At 38.4% G+C, this 26,399-nt stretch overlaps 1 protein-coding gene across 1 annotated transcript in view; it reads right to left on the bottom strand.

Annotated features, from left to right (window-relative positions):
• Window positions 1-26,399, bottom strand: part of gabra2a (gamma-aminobutyric acid type A receptor subunit alpha2a) — a 322,305-nt gene that overhangs the window by 206,174 nt on the left and 89,732 nt on the right. The window lies entirely within an intron of this gene.

Genomic DNA, 26,399 nt, shown 5'->3' with positions numbered 1-26,399 from the left:
TTCACGGAAAGATATTACCCAAAATTCCATACAAAATTGTAACATTTCATGAGCTAATCTATCAAAACAGAGTGAAGATGACACGGAGAAGAAAATATTCAAATGTATTTTTTTTTTCAGTTTTAAAACTCATTTTACATAAAACACATTTCATTAGGCTGCACTAGATTCATATGTAGGTACGAAGTTTACATAAAGCTTTACTCATTGTAAATCATGCCCCCTCAACAAAAATGAACGTTATGTTCCCATGTATTTAATTGTATAAAGCTTTAAATAAATAGAGAGAATTACTGCCCTTAGCCACTGCAAATAAAAGTAGCAACAACAGAGAGCGTATGGAGCGTGAGCAGTAACCAACAAGTGATGTCATGCGAGGGTGTCCCAATACCCTTTATACAACAGTGCTACCTCCACACCTGCTGTATATTACAAAAGTATAGTCTGAGAGGAAAGGATTAGGGGTTTTGGGACATACAGATGCAGCCATTCAAAGTGCGCGGTACAGACACGTACCGGAGGTAATTGGCTACGGCGTAGCGCATTGTGACGCACGATGACGCGCGGTACCGCGGTACGTGATTGGTTGACCGACAGGGGCACTCGTGGTCCGTTGGTCTGTTGTAGAAAGATTTACAGTAAACGTCTTTACTGTGCCCGTTTTAGTATTGAATATTTATATGGAATTTTACCACTGAAGGGAAATCTTAGTAGCTGAGCATAAAAAGAATAGGAGCATACTGTAACGCGTGTGAAGGCCATAAACGATATTAATTTTGGAACATAAACATACAGTATATGGCTGGTCTTGGTACTTTAAAGAAAAAATACACACCAGTATTCCATTTCTCCCTAAACATTTTAAGCATCGGTCTTTAACTAACGAGATACCGGAGTCAACAAGCATACTTTTAGAATTTGATTAAAAGGGAATATAATATGGAATCGCGTATCTAAAGAAATTAATATCGATATAATTATATTCATGTACCGCAACACAAGAATAGTACACGCCGCACATTGTCTGTTGATAATGTTTCTGTAGTGCTTTTTCAGCACCCTCCATGTGACCTTGCCAGTGGTGCTGTGGGTTAGGTTCCTGACTCCCATGTCACATGCTCTGTGATCAAATCCCACTGGAGCCATGACTTTTTTTTTTAACAAACATTTCTTTGAAAAAATTAAACGTTTCCCTTGGTCAGAGATTAAATAAAACCTCACTCGCACCAAACAAATTTAGATTTCTAAATATCACAACATGAGCGAATTTAAGTCATTTTAATAACAATGAATAGTCACCTATGCGTTACAATATAAACATTTATATTGATTTAAATCGCATTTTGATTTAAATCGTAAACGCGTGTTTAAATATATGTGTTTTTTTATTCACAATCAGACAAATGCAACATAAATTGATATCTTTGTCTTCTAAGTATCTTAATAAACTTTCAGCATAACTTTCTCCCCGTTTAGATTTATTTTTCTTGGGATCTTGGGATCAAACGTGGAAAGATTAGATTGTAATCGTTTTTATTTTTTAAATACATTTTATAAAAGTGTAATCTATGCTAAAAAGTTGTACACCACCTGCTATAAAGATACATATTGTAATACTTTCGGGTTCAGATAGGACAGACACGGGAACTCAGACTTGCGGAGTTAAAGCAAGTTAAAGCCTTGATTTTATATATCACCTTTAAAAGTGGAATCTCAAAGCAAAGTAAATACCCAACACTGATTGTACCCATCTGTCATGCTAATAAAGCACCTTAAATTGAATTGAATTGAGGGAGAGAGGGGGGGAGGGCGAGCGAGAGAGCCAGGACAGACAGGCAAATAAGATACACTCCACAGACATTCACAACAGCGACATATCATAAAACGTTTGCACATATAGTTAAGTTATTACTTGGTTTTCAAAGTGCAATTAAATAAAATATTGTTGTTGTTGCTGTTATTGTTGTTTTAATCCTGTAAAGCGTTTTGAGAAGCCACCTTTAAAGGCGATATATAAAAGCGCTGATTCTTATGGAATGTGTTCCGCCGGGGGATTCAAAATTTTCTTTATTTTTTTTTAATCGCGTATCCAATTAAATAGCAGTATAACCTTTATGTGATATCACCTTAAGGACAGCACATACAAGGGTTAACTGCACAATGAACCACGCCAAGAAATTTAAAATAGTCTTCTTTAGGTGTGAGGGTAGGAGTGGATCGCAGCAGGCATAATCAGCAAATTAGGAAAACAAAGAACAGGACAGGTGAGACATGTATCCAGAGAGTGAGTGATCAGAAAAAGGGACAGCTGTTACGCCCAGGTTTTCGACGCAATTGTTTTAACTTGCTAATGCATCAGACACATTTCCTGGTGTCCTGGTATTAGCTCATCGGTATGGTGTAAGTTTTATCTGTACCATACCATACAGTATATAGGTACAGAATTCAAGCTGCACCACTGTATCACTTTGGTAAGGAGACGGACTATGGCCAAAATCACGAAGACTCTCTCACACCAAATAATGAAGATGAAAAGAAACGGGAAGTCAACACGGGACATTGTCCAGCATTTGGCTTCGACGGACATCTTCGTTTCTGAAAGCACAGTGAGACGACATTATAAAGGGGAGAGGAGGCAAAGAGAATCTAAACCGAGGACAATTCAAAGGTAAATAACTTTCTAAAAATACTTTTATTGCATGTAAATACAACTACGCACATTATTTTTAAAACTAACTGTTGATCTCTTTTTTTTGAGCTATCGACAAACTGACTGATGAAAATGATGAGCTACCGGCGATGCAAGTCCAAAGACGGCTATGGGCTGACCACAGGAGGCTTGGATGGAGATACAGAAAAACCAACACATTCCCCATGATAAGGCTAAAAAACAAAGAGGAAAGACTCAAACAAGCACTCCAATGGATTGAACAGGGGGAGGCATTTCTGGATGTACTTTTCACCGATGAAACAACAGTGGCTCTGGAACAGTTTTCAACAATGTCATTTTGCAAAAAGGGGAGATATGTGGACAAGCCAAAGCCCAAACATCCACTGAAGGTTCACGTCTGGGGGGGTATATCTAGAAGAGGCCCGGGACCACTTCTTCGAAGGAATTATGGACCGTGAATTCTTCGAGGAAGTCCTGGTCACACAGCATGCCGCCCCATATATCAGGTAGCACTTTGGATCAAGGCACCGTCTCTTTCAAGACAATGATCCGAAACACACAGCAGCAAGGGCGAGGCTTGTAGTAGAAGGAGTGAACTGGGTGAAAACTCCAGCCGAATCCCCAGATCTAAATCCGATAGAGATGGTTTGGCATTCGCTGAAAGACTACGTTCGGAAAACTGCTAAGCCCGTCACAAAGCAGGAACTGATCGATGCGATCTATAAATTCTGGGAGGAAGAACTGACCGAACAAAATTGTAACAATTTTATTAACAGGCTGTTTTGTGTTCTTCCTAGGATTGTTGACCGGGGCGGGGGACATTCGGGTCTGTGAGTCTGAGAAAGACAGTCTCACGTTTGTGGACAGTCTGTCCACAAACAAAACATTCCTGTTAGACAAGAGAAATGTAAAAAAACAATTAATTTTTGTCAATGAAAACCTGTGTGTGTGTCTCTCTCTGCTGGATGAATAAAAGCATTTTATTATAAACGCGTTTGTGTTTGTCTGGGTATTTACTTTGTAATCTGTGGTTTACATCTACTGTATTGCTTTGAGATACCACTTTTAAAGGTGATATGTAAAATAAAGTTTTTTATTATTGTTATAGAGAAACATGATCAGATTTTCCCTGGTTCAGAAAAAAAGATCTAAAGTGCTACACCTAACTTTCTTACTTGGATGTATTTAAAGTAGTGAACTACTGTAGGTGTAACATAACATTCAGAAATACAATCGAGAATAGTATTGTGGTGTTTGTATAGATGAAACGTTCCTAAAACGTATAACGTAACAAAATTAAAAACGATTAAAATCTGTAATCTTTCCACTTGTACTGTATGTCATTGTAAAATACAAGAAGTTTCTGCTTTGTGTAAGGATGGTATCAAAAAGTAATCTAAGTGGTGAGAAAGCTGTGCTCAATGTATTTAAGGGACTTAAAAGTAAAAGGAGATGCTTCATATTGCTTGACTAATTTTAAAAACTAAGTTATAAATGCAGACGCTCCCTTGGTGCCGTGCCGGGTGTAAATATCTAAATATACATTTGTCCCGGGCAGAGGCCGAAGAGCGCCCGGCTGGGGTGCGCGGGGAAGAGCAGGACAGGAGTGAAAGTGGTCAGGGTGGGGTTTAGGAAGGCCGCCGACCAGTGCGGCTGTCCCACAGTGAAGCGGGCGTACAGTCTGGGCAGGTATAGATTACACTTTTCTAAAACGTATTTGAAAAATAAAAAGGATTACAATCTAATCCTTCCACGTTTGATCCCAAAATCCCAAGAAAAATAAATCTAAACGGGGAGAAAGCTATGCTGAAAGTTTATTAAGATACTTAGAAGACAAAGATACTGTATCAATTTATGTTGCATTTGTCTGATTATGATTAAAAAAAACACATATAATTAAACACGCGTTTGTGATTTAAATCAAAACGCGATTTAAATCAATATAAATGTTTATATTGTAACGCATACTGTCCAGCCTCCATTTCTCTATAAAAATGTACTCTATTACAAATTTACAATTTGTTGATAATACAAATGTTAGGTTCTCTAAAGCTTTGTGATAGTTGACCCACCCAGGCAGCAAAAGATCAGCTGCACTGGTAAGATGCGTCACTGAAGATATAATTAATAACCTTTTAAATCTGAAGGGAGATCTGAAGGGATCCCCCCCACACACACACACACACACACACACACACACACACACACACAATAGAAGCAGGAAGCAGAAGCAGGGACCGTTGTCAGAAGGGAAGAAGGTGACTATTCATTGTTATCAAAAATGACTTAGATTCGATCATGTTGTGATATTTTGAAATATAAAAGTCAATTGATTGTCCATAATATTGCTATTCTATTTTTTCGAAGAAATGTTTGTTAAAAGAAAAGTCACAGCACCAGCTGGATTTGAACACACAACCCGTGAGTTGGTAATCAGGCACGTAGACCAGTGGGGTACAAGGGAAGTCACATGAAGAGAGAGGCAAAACAGCCCTACACAGCCCTGTCGCAGTACATGAATATAATTATATCTTATTAATTTCTTTAGATACGCGATTCTTTTAATACAGTCTTTGCTGTGCTCTTGGGGATCCTTGTGATATTTCGAGCTCTGGTTGAATGATATGTGTCGCAGTTTAAATAATTTTCGTAGTTAGAAATTATGGAACGCTCTGTTAAAAGCAAGGGAGTTTTTATGTCCGTTGCAGTTTTTTTGCAACATGAATATAATTATATCGTTATTAATTTCTTTAGATACGCGATTCCATATTATATTCCCTTTTAATCAAATTCTAAAAGTTTGCTTGTTGACTCCGGTATCACGTTAGTTAAAGACTTCGATGCTTAAAATGTTTAGGGAGAAATGGAATACTGGTGTGTATGTTTTCTTTAAAGTACCGAGACCAGCCATATACTGTATGTTTAAGTTCCAAAATTAATATCGTTTATGGCCTTCACACGTGTTACAGTATGCTCCTATTCATTTTATGCTCAGGTACTAAGATTTCCCTTCAGTGGTAAAATTCCATATAAATATTCAATACTTAAAAGGGCACAGTTAAGACATTAAATATACATATACATACTGTATACAGTACATTTTGCATACGGTAATATGTTTATGTTCCTAAATCAATCTCTTTTATGAGCATGTGAAAGGCATAGTGAATCGATTCTCAAAAATTACTGTACTTTGCATGATTGGAAACAAATGCGTGATTGCGAAATGCCGTGGTGTTACTTTTACAAAGACGGTCAATGAAAAAAAGAATGTGGACCAGGGCAATACTTTGAGTTTACAGCTTGTCCAAGGTCATTCATTATTAATACTATTAGTAATATCTTCGTTAAAGACTTTGATGGCGACAGCTCAAACATGAGAGGTTGAGCTTTATTAGCTCCACCTTGCGGAAATTCCGGATACTATTATTTTAATTGCGGTATTATAGGAGAATTTATGGTAACTAGCGGTATTTACCGGTAACTCGCGGTAGACTGCGTAAAGCGCACCGCAAAATAATGCAGTATCGCCCGCGCATTTTGAATGGCTTCATCTGTACCCCAAATTATGTCTACCAGCTATATACAGATGCAGCCATTCAAAGTTCGCGGTACAGACCCGTACTGCATGCGTCTACCCACAAGCCACCGCGGCGTACCACGGTATGTGATTGGCTGGCCAAAATGACCGACAGGGGCACTCGTGGTGCATTGGTCGGTAGTGGAAAGATTTAATCATTTAATCTCTTTACTGTGCATGTTTTAATCCGCTTTGTATTGAATGGAATTTTACAACTAAAGGGAAATTTTAGTAGCTGAGCATAAAAAGAAGAGGAGTATAACGCATCTGAAGGTCATAAAGATATTAATTTAGGAACATAAACATATTATGTAAACTGTATATTGCTGGTATTGGTATTTTAAAGAAAAAATACACACCAGTATCCCATTTCTCCCTTAACATTTAAAATATCAAAGTCTTACATGTGGTTATTTCGAAACGTTTTTACGTGCTCCTTCTGACCATATTACTGTACGTTTATATACTTTGTGAAAATTGATCGTTTTAACCTTTTCTGCTAATACAGTCGTTATCGGATTAAACAAAAGCATACTTTTAGAATTGGATTAATAGGGAATATAATATGGATTCGCTTATCTAAATAAATTAATAACGGATTAACTATATTCATGTACTGTTGCACAAACAATAGTATATGACTTTCCATTGATATGTGTATTGCTGTTTCATGTGTATTGCTGTTTCACTTATAACCCTGAGGTCGGGTGTTCAAACCCAGCTGTCGCCATGAGTTTTCTTTTAACAAATCAACATTTCTTTGAAAAACTAAAACAGCAAATATTATTGGCATTATATTGATATTTTTTATATTTCTAAATATCACAACATGTTCGTACTGTATGTACACACCAGTACCGCAGGGTGTAAGGCTGGCTGTGCCAAATTTCACTCCACAAAGTCTGAGTCTCTATGTCTATATTGTTTGTAAACAAACCGGTTTCACAGGTATATTCAAAGTAGAACAGGGCAAGTCTTCCAATGAAAGACAGTCCATCTTCCACGCACTGACAAATGTTTTCTTAGAAAAACACATTCACAGCGCGAAGCTGTGTCAGTCTTCTGTGTAAAACAAAATCGGTTTGAACACCATGGGTGCTGTTTTTAATAAGCTGCTGAGTAAAGAATAGGAAATTTCCTGCTGTCAGCAGTATTGTGTGTATAGTTTAATGTACAGGTAGTAGAGGTCTAAAGTAGAGGTCTTTAAAATTAGGGTGGGCAAACGATTTTTAAAAAATAAATCAAAAACGAGATATAATGATGTGTTCCTGCTTAGACATTGCACGAGCTATAAAAACAGGTTTCGATAGTTAATAACCACTTTTTATGCATGAAAAACGGGTGACTATTCTTCCTCGTGATCAGCTTAGAATCTCTGTGTATGCTGTAAGGTTTTTTCTTCTTAATTAAACATTTAAAATACACAAATTTCATAAAAATACCACACGTTTAGAATAGAAAAAATCATATTCTGTTGTCTTCCTGGTATGTAGAACAGATCAGCAGGTCTTTTTTCCCCAATCAGAGGCTCTGAAAACAACGTGCCACCCACTGCACTGCATTAGAGGGGGAGGTGGCACAGAGAGGGAGGAAGCGTGGAGCTCAGTATTGTACAGTGGTATTTACAAATAACCATAGATTACAGATTTTAATTTTCTTTAATTTTGTTATACATTTTAGAAAAGTTTAATCTATGCATACACCACAAAACTATTCTCGATTGTATTTCTGAATACTATGTATAAAAAAAAAACTTGCAGCTTACTCAAACGATTCTAAGATGATTACGAGGAAGTGTATTGCATGTCTAATGGTCTAACCCCATTTTCCCTGTTTTGATTAAAATCGCAAATGCGTGTTTAATTAAATGCCTTTATTGATTCACAATCTGACAATGCAATGTAAATCGTTATCTTTGCATTCTAAGTCCTTTAATTCACTTTAAGCACAGGTTTCTCACTATTTAGATTTATTTTTCATACCATCGATAAACAAAGCAGGAGTGTATACTACTTCCTCATGGGATCAAACGTGGAAAGATTAGAGTGTAATTATTTTTATTTTTTAAATTAATTTTAGAAAAAATACAAAAAAGTTGCATTTAATACCACTCGGTAGTTATATTAATAGAGAGCTTAAAGATCAAACAGCAATATCTCATACACTGGGACTGATCTGTGATCTGTGATGTGGTTGAGTGTAATTGTAGCGCTCTAGAAGGCTAGCTGGTGTCTGTGTGGTTCGGCTGGCTGGCTGTGCTGCAAAATAAAAACAACTCTTAAGCATACTGTAGTTTTTGTTAGACCATTAGACATGCAATACATTTCCTTGTGATCATCTTAGAATCTTTGAGTGAGCTGCAAGTTTTTTTTACTTTTTAATTATACATTTTAAACACTTTAATTTTGAAAACACAACACACATTCCATACAGATACAGTCCAATCACATTCTCCTGTCTTCCCCTGGTGTAAAACGAAGTAGCATGCGATTGCGATTACAATGTGGTGCCCACACTGGGGTAAAGTTGGCTTGAAGTTCGAAAATGACTTTGACACACCTGTAGCTTTTTCATGAAACCTCCTAGAGTTATGAAAACTCCCACTGTGTGTACAAAGTATATTGTGACTGTTTTCACAGCCTTCACTATGTTGTTTTTAAGCCATTTTTTTATACTCGAATATTCTTTTGTTCATATCTTCGCAAGGGAAACACAGAAAGCCTTCAAACCAAATGCATTTTAAAGACCACGACTTGTGAAAATGTTCACAGCCTCCACATAAAACTATCAGTGAGCTAATTCTCTTTTTTTAAACCTCCAGTTTTTCATCAATGTGTAATTACGCACTAACTGGAACCCGGGAGGACCGCTGTGTACACACATTCACAACGCGAGAAATACTGCTCAATACGGCTTTGTGCGAAAAACCTGTGTATCACCATAGGAAGCATAACAGCGCAGCCTCCAATTACCCAGACTGTAAGCACAGGAATAAAGCTCTGTTTGATTTCTGAAACCCTTGTGTTATGTCCTGTTTTCATTCAGGTAAGGGTCAACTATATACACAGCACTGTCTTAAAAACAGCACCCATGGTGTTCAAACCGATTTTTTTTACACAGAAGATTGACACAGCTTCGCGTTGTGAATCTGTTTTCTAAGAAAACATTTGTCAGTGCGGGGAAGGTGGACTGTCATTCATTGGAAGACTTGCCCTATTCTACTTTGAAAATACCTGTAAAACCGGTTTGTTTACAAACAATGTAGACACAAAGACTCAGACTTTGTGGAGTGAAATTTGGCACAGCCAGCACTCCTGCAGAGAGAGATAGAGATGCGAAAACCATGCAGTGCCAGGTGAATGCACAACCTTAATGTAGGGCTTTCGGGCTCACGTGGATTTTCGCCCTACACCCTGTGGTACTGCTGTGTACATACAGTATGAACATGTTGTGACATTTAGAAATATAAAAAATGTCAATATAATGCCAATAATATTTGCTGTTTTAGTTTTTCAAAGAAATGTTGATTTGTTAAAAGAAAACTCATGGCGACAGCTGGGCTTGAACACCCGACCTCAGGGTTATAAGTCAGTACAACATGCAACAGTACATGGATATAGTTATACCATTATTAATTTATTTAGATATGCGAATCTATATTATATTTCCTATTAATCAAATTCTAAAAGTATGCTTTTGTTTACTCTGATAACGAGCATATTCGCAGAAAAGGTTAAAACGATCACTTTTCACAAAGTATATAAACATACAATAATATGGTCAGAAGGAGCATGTAAAAACATTTCCGAAATAACCATATGTAAGACTTTGTTGCTTAAAATGTTAAGGGAGAAATGGAATACTGGTGTGTATTTTTTTCTTTAAACTACCAAGACCAGCCATATACAGTACAGTTTACATACAGTAATATGTTTATGTTCCTAAATTCATATCTTTTATGAGCATGTGGAAGGCATGGTGAATCGGAGATTCTCAAGACTTACTTTGTATGATTGGAAACGAATGCGTGATCGAATCAATGAAATGCTGACAAAGAATGTTGACCAGGGTAATACTTTGAGTTTACAGCTTGTCCAAGGTCATTCATTATTAATACTATTAGCAATATCTTCGGTAAAGACTTTGATGCATAAAATATTTCTGCATAATTAAAATATTTATAATAAAGGTGGTAGGTTGTGTACTTATGTTCAACTGAGCAATCCTGCTTTCATAAAATATACCAACTTTTTAATATATAATGATTAAAATGCTGTAATACACAGTTTCAATTTAAAAGTCTAAAGAGTATACAACTAATTAAGAAAATATTCTTAATTGAATAAAGATTGTCCCTCAGCAGTGATCGGGATTCAAAACCGAGTGTTTTCTGTTGAAAACTTTATGCTGTACAGTGGTGTGAAAAGTGTTTGCCCCCTTCCTGATTTCTTATTTTTTTGCATGTTTGTCACACTGAAATGTTTCAGATCATCAAACAAATTTAAATATTAGACAAAGATAACACAAGTAAACACAAAATGCAGTTTTTAAATGAAGGTTTTTATTATTAAGGGAAAAAAAAATCCAAACCTACATGGCCCTGTGTGAAAAAGTGATTGCCCCCCCTGTTAAAACTTAAATCAACTGTGGTTTATCACATCTTTGGAAAGCTGAGTTCAATTTATCTAGACACACCCAAGCCTGATTACTGCCACACCTGTTCTCAAAAAATCACTTAAATAGGACTTGCCTGACAAAGTGAAGTAGACCAAAAGATCCTCAAAAGCTAGACATCATGCTGCAATCCAAAGAAATTCAGGAACAAATGAGAAACAGAGTAATTGAGTCTTGGGGATCATCAAGATGTTTTCTGGCAAAACTGAGACGAGCCTTTATGTTCTTTTTGCTCAGCAGTGGTTTTCGTCTTGGAACTCTGCCATGCAGGCCATTTTTGCCCAGTCTCTTTCTTATGGTGGAGTCATGAACACTGACCTTAACTGAGGCAAGTGAAGCCTGCAGTTCTTTGGATGTTGTTGTGGGGTTTTTTCTGACCTCTTGGATGAGTCGTCGCTGCGCTCTTGGGGTAATTTTGGTCGGCCGGCCACTCCTGGGAAGGTTCACCACTGTTCCATGTTTTCGCCATTTGTGGATAATGGCTCTCACTGTGGTTCGCTGGAGTCCCAAAGCTTTAGAAATGGCTTTATAACCTTTTCCAGACTGATAAATCTCAATTACTCTGTTTCTCATTTGTTCCTGAATTTCTTTGGATCGCAGCATGATGTCTAGCTTTTGAGGATCTTTTGGTCTACTTCACTTTGTCAGGCAGGTCCTATTTAAGTGATTTCTTGATTGAGAACAGGTGTGGCAGTAATCAGGCCTAGAGAAATTGAACTCAGCTTTCCAAAGATGTGATAAACCACAGTTGATTTATGTTTTAACAGGGGGGGCAATCACTTTTTCACACAGGGCCATGTAGGTTTGGATTTTTTTTCCCTTAATAATAAAAACCTTCATTTAAAAACTGCATTTTGTGTTTACTTGTGTTATCTTTGTCTAATATTTCAATTTGCTTGATGATCTGAAACATTTCAGTGTGACAAACATGCAAAAAAATAAGAAATCAGGAAGGGGGCAAACACTTTTTCACACCACTGTATATGAGAGGTTAATCTTTATTAGCTCCACCTGGCAGTTTTACAAGGTGATTCCGGATACTATTAACATAATCTAATTTGCAAACGGTACAGCGTGGTATGATGCGAAAAGACGTGTTATGACACGTTTCATTGCGACACGGCCACCGCAGCATACCCCGCTCATTTTGAATGGCTGCATCTGTACATAACTGATATGCAATATTTTAAGGGAATTACCTAAAAGTTGTTACTAAACGTTTGTATTATATCTTGTTAACTATATACCTTTTTAGTTATATTTTACTAAATCCATCTCAGGATATCTGGTCTCAAAAGATAACATAGCCACATGATGTCTTTACGCACAGCTGACATAGTTCTCAGGGGAATGACGGAGTGATCTCTCCTGGAACAAATGGTCTATACAGCAGAAGGAGCTGCTTGTCACGCAAGCCGGCAGTTAAGAATATAATGCTCAGCTTTCTAGAATGACCATATATAGCCACAATGCAAGTAGAGATTAATGTGGGAGTATATCTTGTATCATTTGCTTCACGGTATAAAAGAGCTCTGTAAGCATTGTCTTTAAGTCTTTAAGACTTCCATATGCATATGAAAAAAGATGACTTTCAACACACAAACGCTCAGCTGATGCCGTTTTTCTGGCACAACAAGTAACAAGCTACTTCAAGTATTAGATCTTCTGACAAAGAAAAGACATAGTGCCAGTTATAAAGCACAAATCGGTTTACTGTGATCTATCTGAGACAAAAGATTAGTAAAGGACAAAGGGAACTCACTGAGGATAGATCTTAGGCTATTCAAGGGTTTCTATTACCAAAGATTGTGAAGGAATTGTGATAATTCCTGGGTCTATGTAATTTTAACAGAGCCTGGGTAGATTCCTTCTCAGAACGAGCTTAACTGGTGACGGATTTGCTTAAGGGGGTGTAGTGCAGTCTAAGGACAAAATTGCCTTGACCCCTGCAGCAGAAACCGCTTTTAAGTACGTGAAACAAGCTCTTTTGCAGATGGCCATGGAATAGATTCCCTCAGATGGATCAACTGTTTTTATGTCTATATGTGAGTGAAAGAAATGGGTACTGGGCTTCTGCGCATGGAGGAGCATGGAGGTAGGCATTGCCTGGTGGGTTATACAGAACATCTCGATGCAGTGACTAAGGGGCAGGGGCCATGTTTAAGGGCTGTGCAGGCTACCTGCCAGGCTGTACAAGCTATGAATAATCTGGTGATTAGACCAGCAGGCCGAGCTCAAGGCGCTCATAGAAGCTTGTAAATATAAGAAAGATCAAATTGTAACTATTTATATGGACTCACGGTATGTTTTTGGAATCTGTCATGACTTTTGGAAATTATGAAAAAACGGGGACTTCCCGACAGCTACCGGGACTTCAGTCAAAAACACTAAGCTAATGTCAGAGTTATTGGAAACTCTGTCTCTTCCAAAACAAGTATCTTTGGTAAAATGTAAAGGTCATAACAAGGAAGACACCCTGGTGGCCAAGGGAAATGCTTTAACAGATGCGGCAGCCAGGCAAGCTACCATGAAATATGGGTGGCCAGATCAGGAATCAGAGGTATATTTGAGATCATTGGCCTTTCAGCCTTTCAGAAAGAAGCCCTGAAAGAGGAAAAATGGGCATGGTTGGAGAGAAACACAAGTTTGGGGGGGGGGGAATGGTTTGTGGCAGTGCCGAAAAACACTGGTCATTTAAGGTGATCACAAGACATCCCATGAGGCTACAAGACGCACCAGACTTATCCAAAGGGACTTTGAGTCTAATAATTGATTGTTTGTTGCAGTATTGATAAACTCCTAACAGAAGCAGTACAAGGTGCCAGGAAGCAGGTGTCGGAAGCCTGGGGACTGCCCGCCGAAAGAGGACACGACCTGATTCGAGGAGAGTGAGTTTGGATAAAAAATATATCCCATTTCAGACACTACAACGCATCCAGAGGGCTCCTTCCAAATTCTCTGGACAACCGATCCAGAAGTTTGAATTGAAGGATGGGACTGGTGGATTCATGCATTTTCGACACACACCAGAACCTGCAGGAGACTGATGAAATGTTGATATTGCTGTGTTAAATAAGTTTAACTAGGGATGTCTTAGAACCTCATGCACAGCACCACATGGACATTGGGGAGAGCATGTCATTAATACATTCTTGGATCTCTCTTACCAGCTGGCTTGAGACTAACAAGCGTTCATGTTGGGTGTGTTTAGCCCCAAGTATATTAGAGGGGTGGTTTCCTCTCATGCTCATGCCTTACAATTTATTAGACTATTTAGAGGCTTTGTTGAAACTGGGTAATATAAGATGGTGGGGTTGTAATGATACTTCAGATTATTTTCTTAATTTTCTTAAATGGTTAAGGGACCATGAGGTTACAGATACCAACGTGTCCAACTTGTATTTGCCTACTATTCAAAAGAATGATAACAGGTGGAATCGAAAGAATAATGCATACCCTTGGCTATCTACTAAACGGAACTTTTTTAGGCTTTGGAGTACCACATGTGCGAATACAGACACATAGCCCATTCTCTCCAAATCACTCCAGAATATATCCTAAGGGCTATTACCTGTATTCGGGTCATTCAGGTCACAATATCTAATAACTATTGTCATACTAACTTGTATTAGATCCCTCTGCACTAAAGCTACTACTTCAGTCCTGACCACACGTTTAGGATACCAGAAAGAATAATGAAATTCACTCACAAATAATTCATCAGTAATCACAGGATACATTTAGAAAACAATTGGCTAATCGCAATATTTTCTAAAGGGGGGACTGAGGGAATTAACTAAAAGTTCTTACTAAACGTTTGTATTATATCTTGTTAACTGTGTATATTTTTAGTTATATTTTACTAAATCTGTCTCAGGATATCTGGTCTCAAAAGATAACATACCTACATGATGTCTTTACACACAGCTGACATAGTTCTCAGGGAAATAACCGAGTGATCTCTCATGGAACAAATGGTCTATTCAGCAGCAGGGGCTGCTTGTCACTCAAGTCTGCAGTAAAGAATATATATGTAAAGCTCAGCTTTTTAGAATGATCATATATAGCCACAATGCAAGTAGAGAGTCATGTGGGAGTGTATCTTGTATCATTTGTTTCACTGTATAAAAGATAGCTGTAAGCAGTAAGTGCCACACACCGCAAGACTTCCATATGCATATTAATAAAGATGACTTTCAACACACAAATGATAACGATACTGTTTTTTCTGTCACAACACTTCTTTTGAAGTTTCCACTTGGAAAATGTTCTTTTTCATTCTGGCTTGTAAATGCTAGCTCTCTTTCTACATACGCATCATGAAAAACTTACAGGTAGCTGCAGCATCTTCTGCTTCCCAACAAACTATCTCCTGGTAGTGCTGCTAGCCACTAGTAACGCAACCTGTTTGCTAATGTTCTGTAACCCATATCATACATGATTCTCATCCACTTCATTCACCATCAGTATTCCTCTACTGCATATCTGAGTCTACTAAATCAAAGAAGCTCAGGTTTGCATCATACAGATGCAGCCATTCAAAATGCGCGGGCGATACCGCATTATTTTCCGGTGCGCTGTATGCAGTCTACCACGAGTTACCGGTAAATACCGCTAGGTACCGTAAGCAAAATAATAGTATCTGGAACTTCCGCAAGGTGGAGCTAATAAAGCTCAACCTCTCATGTTTGAGCTGTCGCCATCAAAGTCTTTAACGAAGATATTACTAATAGTACTAATAATGAATGACCTTGGACAAGCTGTAAGTGTAAACTCAAAGTATTGCCCTGGTCCACATTCTTTTTTTCATTGACCGTCTGTAAAAGTAACACCACAGCATTTCGCAATCACGCATTTGTTTCCAATCATGCAAAGTACAGTAATTTTTGAGAATCGATTCACCATGCCTTTCACATGCTCATAAAAGAGATTGATTTAGGAACATAAACATATTACCGTATGCAAACTGTACTGTATACAGTATGTATATGTATATTTAATGTCTTAACTGTGCCCGTTTAAGTATTGAATATTTATATGGAATTTTACCACTGAAGGGAAATCTTAGTAGCTTAGCATAAAAAGAATAGGAGCATACTGCAACGCGTGTGAAGGCCATAAACGATATTAATCTTGGAATTTAAACATACAGTATATGGCTGGTCTCGGTACTTTAAAGAAAACATACACACCAGTATTCCATTTCTCCCTAAACATTTTAAGCATCGAAGTCTTTAACTAACGTGATACCGGAGTCAACAAGCATACTTTTAGAATTTGATTAAAAGGGAATATAATATGGAATCGCGTATCTTAAGAAATTAATAACGATATAATTATATTCATGTGCCGCAACACAAGAATAGTACACGCTGTACATTGTCTGTTGATAATGTTTCTGTAGTGCTTTTTCAGCACTTTGTATGTGACATTGCCGGTGGCGCTGTGGGTTAGGTTCCTGACTCCCACCTCACACAGTCTGTGATCGAATCCCACTGGAGCAATGAATTTTTTTTAACAAACATTTCTTTGAAAAAATGAAACATTTCCTGAGTCAGAGATTACTTAAAACCTCACTCGCACCAAACAAATTTATATTTCTAAATATCACAACATGATCGAATTTAAGTCATTTTAATAACAATGAATAGTCACCTAGGCGTTACAATATAAACATTTATATTGATTTAAATCGCGTTTAAATCGCCTTTATTTAAAACCCATAAATAAAGCTGATACTGTTTAGACTTTTAATTATTTAAAACTGTATTACAGCAGCACAATGCACAATGCAACGTAAATCGCTATCTTTGTCTTCTGTGTAATAATGTTCACCTCTCTGTCCAGCAAATTAACAATAGTAATAATAATGAACTTCATTGTATATGGCGCCTTTAAAGGTGGCTCCTCAAAGCGCTTTACAGGTTAAAACCAATAACAACAATACTGTTAGGCTGGGCAAACGATTTTTTTTTTAAGAAATACAAAATGAGATATAATGATGTGTTCCGGCTTAGACATTAACGAAGAGCATAACACATGGGCAGTGTAGAGGTCGGCTCTGGCTTTCCCATCTACTGTATACACTGCAAGGACAACCCCCCTCTCTGCGGGAGTGCTGGCTGTGACGAATTAAACCGGTTTCACAGGTATTTTCAAAGTAGGAAGTACAGTACTTACTAGTTAAGAAAGCTAGGCTCCTCAATGAAATCGCTTTAACATGCTAATGCGTTGGTGTAACAGTCCGGGCGTGGCAAGCTTCTAATGTCAACCCGACTACGGCGAAAGGAACCCTTCTTTCATTGGAAGACAATGAACATATTTTAGCCCTGAATGAATTAATAGCAAACATGGTTTACATAAAAGACATTTTTCCAAGAAAGTTTAGCCTTTGTCATTAATGAAACCACTAAATAAAGACATAAATATAGAAATCTTAAGATTTTTAAAATACATGACTTTGCTAAAATTTATTTGAAAATAAAAACGATTACAAACGCCAGGGGAGAGAGAGAACAGGGGAGGGATGTTGGTTTTGCATAAGGGGCGGGGCTATGGAAATGAGGTCTGTTTGGGAATGTGGAGTTACATGTTCTGGCTGTTTGTGAATTACGTTGTTGAGTATGGAGTGTTGAGGTATTGATTTTGTGTAATGCTTTATGTTGAAAATTGAGGTGGATTTTGTTTATGATAAAGAGGATAAACTGGGATGGGAGGAGGGTTTGGTTTTGCATAAGGGGCGGGATTATGATAATTGGAGGAATTCGCGAGAGTATAATGGTTTGATATATTTGATTTTGTATTGTGGTTGTTATCTATGTTTTTGGTTGGTATTATGTTTATATGGTTGTTTTTGTTGGTTGGTTGTTATTATGGTTGTTAATAATACGATCTATAGTTGAAATATGAGCCTAAATAAAAAGAAAAAGCATTTTCAGAGAGCAATTACGCTGTGTTTATGTAGAATAAGTGATTAGGTTTATGAGCAATCTAATTACTTATTCGTTTAAAACGCTATATAAAATAAAGTTTATTATTAATTTGCTGGACAGAGCGGTGAACATTATTATGCATAAGACAAAGATAACGATCCTGATCAGTTTAGAAATCTGTGTACGCTGTAAGGTTTTTACTTCTTAAACTTTTAAAATACACTTTCGAATAGAAAGAAATTCTCTTCCTGGTACAGTATGTATAGCAAACCAGCACGTCTTTTTTCTCCAATCAGAGGGGTGTCAGATGGTGTCAGCCAATCACCATTCTGAAGCCCTACCATAATCTCTGGTATGGGGAGACCCCAGAATTCTGTCCCATAGTTTAGACAGATGATAGATACTTTTATTGATCCCGTGAGGGAAATAAAGTAAATCATTTTCATTTTAGGAAATTATTAAACGCTCGGTTAAAAGCAAAGGAGATTGTCTGTTATAGTGGACATAAAAACAAGAGTTCGCTGGCATTATATCCTAGAAGACACAGACCGGCGCCAGACCGGGAGAATGCCTGCAGCGAAAAAGAAAATGCCTGATGAACTAGGGATTGGACAGTTTCCAAGTGCTTGTACAATCGATGGAAATGTTCAAATAAATGTGCAAAAGAAATAAAAAATTTCTTTATCATATTGGCTAGCTAATGTCCTCTCTTTGCTAGTTAGTGGCTGTGTTTCTGCGTTGGGTAGCAACGGGTGACTGTTCTCAGGCAGAAGATGTAAACAGCCTAATTTTCGTGTTAAATAATTTTTTTAAATTAAAATTCATTCTATACAGCAATCGCATATTTGGGTACCGTTTCATAAAACTTTCATGCTTAAAATGTTTAGGGAGAAATGGAAGACTGGTGTGTATTTTTTCTTTAAACTATCAAGACCAGCCATACACAGTACAGTTTATGTACATACAGTAATGTTTATGTTCCTAAATTAATATCGTTTATGGCCTTCAGATGCGTTATGCTCCTCTTCTTTTTATGCTCAGCTACTAAAATTTCCCTTTAGTGGTAAAATTCCATATAAATATTCAAAACTAAGTGGATTAAAATGTGCACAGTAAAGACATTAAATGATTAAATCTTTTCACTACCAACCAATGCACCACGAGTGCCCCTGTCGGTCATTTTGGCCAGCCAATCACTTACCGCGGTGCCCTCCGGTGCCCTGCGGTGGCTTGTGGGTAGGTTACCGTACCGCGGGTTTTTACCGCGCAATTTGAATGGCTGCATCTGTACATGCTTCTCAATCACTACTTATCTAAATCTATTTGAACAAACATGCTCAAGCTGCATTATACACACTTCTCATTCATTCCATGTTACATGCAGCTGAACTGGTTTGCTCTTAGCTTAATGTTCAAGATCTGTATCTGTCTTAGGGATCCTTTTAAAGGAGTGTTACAGCACTGATCTCTGACCAGCTCTGCCATTTCCTTAGCCAGGCCAGTAAACATCAAAGTATTAAGAACACTGTCATTTTATATTTGTTGGCTTCTTTCTTCATAAGAAATTGACCAAACTACAGAAAACAACGTAATAGAATTCTGCGGAATTAACAGCAAACTATAAATTATACAGATGCAGCCATTCAAAGTGCGCGGTACAAACCCGTACTGCATGCAGCTACCTACATCATACCATGGTAAGTGATTGGCTGGCCAAAATGACCGACAGGGGCACTCGTGATGCATTGGTCGGTAGTGAAAAGATTTAATCATTTAATCTCTTTACTGTGCACATTTTAATCCGCTTAGTATTGAATATTTATATGGAATTTTACAACTAAAGGGGAATTTTAGTAGCTGAGCATAAAAAGAAGAGGAACATAACGCATCTGATGATTATAAAGGATATTAATTTAGGAACATAAACATATCATGTAAACTGTATATGGCTGGTATTGGTAGTTTAAAGAAAAAATACACACCAGTATTTCACTTTCTCCCTAAACATCTTAAGCATCAAAGTCTTACATGTGGTTATTTCGGAAATGTTTTTACGTGCTCCTTCTGACCATATTAAATTTATATACTTTGTGAAAAGTGATAATGTTTTAACCTTTTCTGCGAATACGCTCGTTATTGGAGTAAACAAAAGCATATTTTTAGAATTTGATTAATGGGGAATATAATATGGAATTGCATATCTAAAGAAATTAATAATATATAATTATATAATTATATAATTATATTCATATACTGTACCTCAAACAGTAGTATAAGACTTTCTGTGGATATGTGTACATCTGTTTCACTACTTTCCACATAATTGCATCTGTGTTGCGATGGCTTAAGTGTGTGCCTTATAAGCCTGAGGTCCGGTGTTCAAACCCAGCTGTTGCAATTAGTTTTCTTTTAACAAATAAACATTTCTTTGAAAAACTAAAATAGCAAATATTATGGACACTATAATCATTTATTAATAACAACGAGTAATTTCAAACTGCTGCTGATATTATTTCTGACAATAAATATTATCAACACTATATTGTCATTACAAACGTATGTAATGTTGGTCGTACGGCGTATGCGTTACTGAAGCTAAAAGTTTAGCCTTTGTCACTAATGTAACCACTAAATAAAGACATAAGTATAGAAATGTATTTATGTCAAGGTCAACTATCTACATAATACTGCTGACAGCAGGAAAATTCCTATTCTTTACTCAGCAGCTTATTAAAAACAGCACCCAAACTGATTTTTTACACAGAAGACTGACACAGCTTTGCGTTGTGAATCTCTTTTTCTAATAAAACATTTGTCAGTCTGTCCATGGGGGGAAGGGGGACTGTCTTTCATTAGAAGGTTCACCTATTCTACTCTGATAATGTAGAGGGGGAGGAAAAGTGCCTGGGGTCATTTAATTAGTATTAAAATTCGCACTGCTTCCCTTGCGAAGATATGGACATACTGTAAGAGTATTCGTGCTTGGTCAAATAATGGTGTAAAAATGACATAGTGAAGGCTGTGAAACATTCACAATGTACTTTGTACACACAGCAAGTGTTTTCATAACTCTAGGAGGTTTCATGAAAACGCTACCAGCATGCCAAAATCATTTTCAAACTTCAACCTAACTTTACTCCGGTCTTCACAGACTTCCTTCTTTGAACTCAACTGTGCTTCAGTAAATAATGTATGGTTTATCACCTTCTGCAATGCTTTTAGTTTAGCAGGATTTGTGCAATAAGCACATTGTTAAATGGGGATGACATTACCCATGTCTATTATCACTGTACAACACTACTTAAGGTGGGTAGCCATGTCAGCCTGCGTAGTCTGCAAAGGAACAAGTAATAGGTTTATTCCATGCTGAAAACAGAAGAGAGAAAACGCAGTTTTGGCTGCAAAGCCTTCTTCAGGTGTGAGGGTCTTCAGCTCAAAATGAAACGCTTGGAGTTTGTAATGTAGGGTGCTCTGAACGAGTTAAACTTTTGATGAGGGCTTGCCAGATTGGTGATGTCACTGCCTTTCATAAAACTAGGAGGGACCTGGTCTATCAGGGTTGAAAGCATATCTCACTGTAGCTTGACTGGCTGCTTCATTGTTAAATGACGCTGGAGGACCGGGTTCAATTCCCCAGCTGGTAAGGCGTAAGCCTGAAAGTGCTACATTATTAATACTATCTTCCGTATTGCATTAACTAACTCTTAAATTTATTCCGCCAGACAGTACATGAATATAATTATATCGTTATTAATTTGTTTAGATACGCAATTCCATATTATATTCCCAAATTCTAAAAGTATGCTTTTGTTTACGCCGATAACAAGCAAATTCACAGAAAAGGTTAAAACTTTATCACTTTTCACAAACTATATAAAATTAATAAGGTCAGAAGGAGTACGTTAAAACATTTCCAAAATAACCACAAGTAAGACTTTGATGCTTAAGATGTTTAGGGAGAAAGTGGAATACTAGTGTGTATTTTTTCTTTAAAATACCAATACCAGCCATATCCAGCTTACATAATATATTTATGTTCCTAAATTAATATTGTTTATGAGCATGTGAAAGGCATGGTGAATCAGAGATTCTCAAAACTTACTTTGTATGACTGGAAACGAATACATGATCAGATCAACGAAATGCTGTGTTGATACTTTTTTCAATAAAAGAATAAAGACTTTTCGTTTACAAAGAGGGTTACAAAGAAAGTGGACCAGGGTAATACTTTGAGCTTACAGCTTGTCCAAGGTCATTCATTATTAATACTATTAGTAATATCTTCGGTAAAGACTTTGATGCATAAAATATTTCTGCATATTTAAATATTTATGATAAAGGTGGTAGGTTGTGTACTTTTGTCCAACTGAGCAATCTTCCTTTTATAAAATATACCAACTTTTTAATGTTTAATGATTAACAAGCTCTAATACACAGTTTAAAATTAAAAGTCTAAAGAGTATACAACTTGATCGGGATTCGAAACCTGGTGTCTTCTGGTGACAGCTCAAATGCTGTACATCAGAGGTTAAGCTTTATTAGCTCCACCTGGTGGTGATTCCGGATACTATTATCATAGCTGCGGTATTATGCGGGATGGTGCGATATAACGCGTAATGACGCGTTGAGATGCGACTCGCCCACCACGTTGTACCACAGTGTACCTAGCTCGTTTTGAATGGCTGCATCTGTAGGACAATGTGGAAACTATGGGAAATTGCATTATAAAACTAAACACAGGAGGCAGTTTTTACACATATAATTGGGGCAGTCTGGAACAAGCGACTTAACCATATTATGAAAGATCATTCCCTAACATTTTACAAAAAAAGGACTTGATTAAATTGTATCAATTAAGAACTAACAATCTAAGGCAGGGATGCCCAACCTTTTTTAATGTAAGATCTACTTTTTCATTTGCCAGTCCAGCGCGATCTACCAGTTTGAATTTGAAGCTCTAATATAGGAAAAACAGACTGTGGGCACATCAGTAAAATAACGATACCCATTACTAAAATAACAGCAAATAAAAGCAAGTGACTCATGTTACAATGAACCAGTAAAGTTCCCCATTTTAGAAAAAACAATACCCTAACTTAATGCGAGCAATGGCTGAGAAGCTTACTTGAGAACACTTGTAATTTTTTTTGGAACGTGTTGACTGTCACGGCCTCCAGTAATCAAATACAAGCCCCTGCTGCTTTACGCAAACGCACTAATCAGACACAAGCCCCTGCTACTTTCCACAAACACCGATGCACATCCCAATTACCCAACCATGTCCCTCGTCATGCACCACACCAACAGTCAACCCACTACTTAAGGGATCCACACCTGCTTCACCTTGCTCAGTATTGAGTTAATCCTCACAGAACTCCCTTTGCTAACCTTCTTCGCCTGACAAACGGTTCATCCTGAGAAATCCTGGCTACTAGACCCATGCTTCCTCTTGACCACAAACATTGGCTACGCGACTTGACAAAGTAAACCCAGCTTCCATTCTCTGCTTAATATCTCTCTCTCTAACATCTTGTATCAAGAACCGCATAGGGTCCAATCCCCTTTGCTGAGACCTCCATCCCGCTTATCCTCCCTGCACCAAGGAGATAGAGCTTTCCAGGAATATATGATTGAAGAGTCCTCTTGGAACAATGAAGCCCTAATTTTCCAATTTCGCAGAGGACTATCTGAAGAACTGAAGGACCACCTGATGCTGCTACCTCTTGACTGCCGAACGTTAGATGGATTTATCTCCCAAGTGCAAGAACTGGACCATCGCATACAGGATCGCAAAATGGAACACTTACTAACTGAATGGCTTGACCCCCCTCGGTCGCCATCCTCCCCCTTTTTAGAAAAACACACCACTGTCCCACTCTCTCGACTTACCAGTGAGGAAAGAGACAGACGTCGGCGGGAGGGACGCTGTCTTTACTATGGAGCCCTTGGTCATCTGCACACTTCGTGTCTAGCCAAACAGTCCAAGCCATCTCCAGATTCCCTTACCAGCACGACTAAGGACAGTAACATCTCACTTACACGTCCTACTTCCGGGTTGTTCCTCCCTGCAGCTCTTGCTTGTGGTAAAGGTCAACTTTCTCTTACCGCTTTTGTTGATTCATGTGCGGCCGGGAACTTTTTAGTTCTCTTGCCGAATCCTGGAATATCCCTCTGGTGTCCGTAACACCCCCAATCTGCATTCTAACTCTGGATGGCTCTCCCCTATCTCCTGGTCTTATTCAGAGGTAAACAATCCCGATCTCACTGCAAATCGGTGCTATGCATTTGGAAGAAATTCAACTGCTTTTCCTTCAATCTCCTTTACACCCCTTACTGTTATGAAGCACGATCTGCATTTCTCCTGGTCACAGAATTAATTATTAGCCTGGGGTCCCCATTGTCATACGCAGTGCTGCTGTCTGCCTCTAAAACATTCAGTCGCCCACATATCCCAAGAAGTCTCACCTAGTATTCCACCACCATACACCGACCTGTGCAGAGCTTTTAGTAAACAAGAGGCACGTTCTCTTCCTCAGCACCGCCCCTACGACTGTGCCATAGATTTGTTACCAACAACCCCATCTCCTAGAGGACGCATCTACCCCCTCTCAAGAACTGAATCTGAAGCATTATGAACATACATTCAGGACTAAAGTCAGGATTTTTATGCCCCTCCACCTCTCCTGCCGTATTGATTACCAGGGTATCAACGAAATTACAGTATTACAGAACCACTAGACCATGCCTTTAATACCGGTAGCTTTGGAATCTGTGAGGGGCGCCACCATTTTTACAAAACTCGATCTCCGTGGCGCATATAATCTAATCCACATCCGGGAGGGGGACGAGTGGAAAACTGCATTCATGACCATCCACAGCCACTAAGAATGTCAAGTAATGCCCTTCAGTCTGGTAAATGCCCCTGCTGTCTTCCAAACCTTCATTAATGACATATTCAGAGACATTATTCAAAAATATGTTCTGGTCTATCTCGATGGCATCTTATTTTCAGGATCATGTCACCCATGTCTGAGAGGTTCTATCTCACCTCATCCAAAGTAAACTATATGTCAAGCTTGAAAAATGTATTTTTCACACTTCTAAAGTACAATTTCTGGGATACAGCCTTTCACCCCTTGGCGTTGAAATGGATTCTGCAAAGGTTACCGCCATCAGGGACTGGCCAACCCCCAAGAATCTCAAGCAGATCCAATTCTTCCTAGGTTTTGGGAACTTCTACCGCCATTTTATTTGCAATTTCAGTTTTGTTGTCATCCCTGTAACCACTTTGACTGGACAGGGCCCTAATCAGAGCAAATAGACCCCCCAAGCAAACAAAGCTTTCCTCCACCTTAAGCATCTTTTCACCACAGCCCTGCTATTCCGACATCTTGACCCCTCTCTACTCTTCATAGTTGAAGCAGATGCTTCCGGCCATGGTGTGGGTGTCATCCTGTCACAACGTCAGATTGACAAGGGGACTCTCCACCCATGTTCTTTTTTTCCCAGACGATTGTCCCCAGCTGAGATGAATTATGACATGGGGAACAGAGAGCTACTCGCCATAAAGTTCGCTCTAGATGAATGGAGACATTGGCTGGAGGGAGCCCAAAATCCCTTCACCATCCTCACGGACCATAAAAAATTATCTTACATCCAGTTTGCGAAATGGTTTAACCCTCGCCACGCCTGGTGGTCTCTACTGAATGTCTTCATTATTCTGCTCTCCTCCCCACTAATATTTGATGTGTGGTGAACATTCTGGGGCACTGACTGCTGTCGCATCATCCAGTGCTGCACATTGGTGGTGGTGGAGGGGAGTCCCCATTACCTCTAAAGCGCTTTGAGTGGATTGTCCAGAAAAGCGCTATATAATTGTAAGCAATTATTATTATTAATTATTATTCTTTTCTAGGTTTAGCTTTTTCATCACATATTCTCCTGGATCCAAGAATGTTAAGGCTGATGCTCTCTCCCGCCTCCATGACCCTCCTGAAGCAGAGGACGAGTCTGAGCCCATTATCCATCCCAGCAAGATTCTCGCAGCTGTCAAGTGGGACATTGAAGACCAATGTCAGACGTGCCCTGGTTGGTGAAATGGTCCCTCCCCAATGCCCTCCGGACAAACTTTTTGTCTCCAATCCCATCCGCTCAGCAGTCCTTCAGTGGGGTCATGACTCCCATTTCACCGGTCACCCTGGCTCTAAATGCATATTGGAATTAATTTCAAAGGAATTTTGGTGGCCGTCCATAAAAATCGACGTCGCCAAATATGTGCTGGCCTGTGCCATATGTGCCAGGATTAAATCCCCTTGTGCCAAGAAAGCGGGACTCCTGCAACCCCTTCCTGTGCCCGAACGCCCCTGGTCGCATATTTCTGTCGACTTCCTCATGGACCTGCCCAGAAGCCAAGGTAAAACTGTTATAATAAGTAAAGAAACCCAATCGTCCTGGGTTGCGGATATGTAAGCCAGGGTTTTCGGAGGGAGGTGATGTATTCTTCAACAGATGGGTTCTTAGTATCTGGGAGGGTGTCCGGGAT

This window comes from Atractosteus spatula, chromosome 1 (genome assembly GCF_055471065.1).
Source record: "Atractosteus spatula isolate fAtrSpa1 chromosome 1, fAtrSpa1.hap1, whole genome shotgun sequence".
NCBI classification, from domain to species: Eukaryota; Metazoa; Chordata; class Actinopteri; order Semionotiformes; family Lepisosteidae; genus Atractosteus; species Atractosteus spatula.
This window is presented reverse-complemented; position numbering and strand designations above follow the sequence as displayed.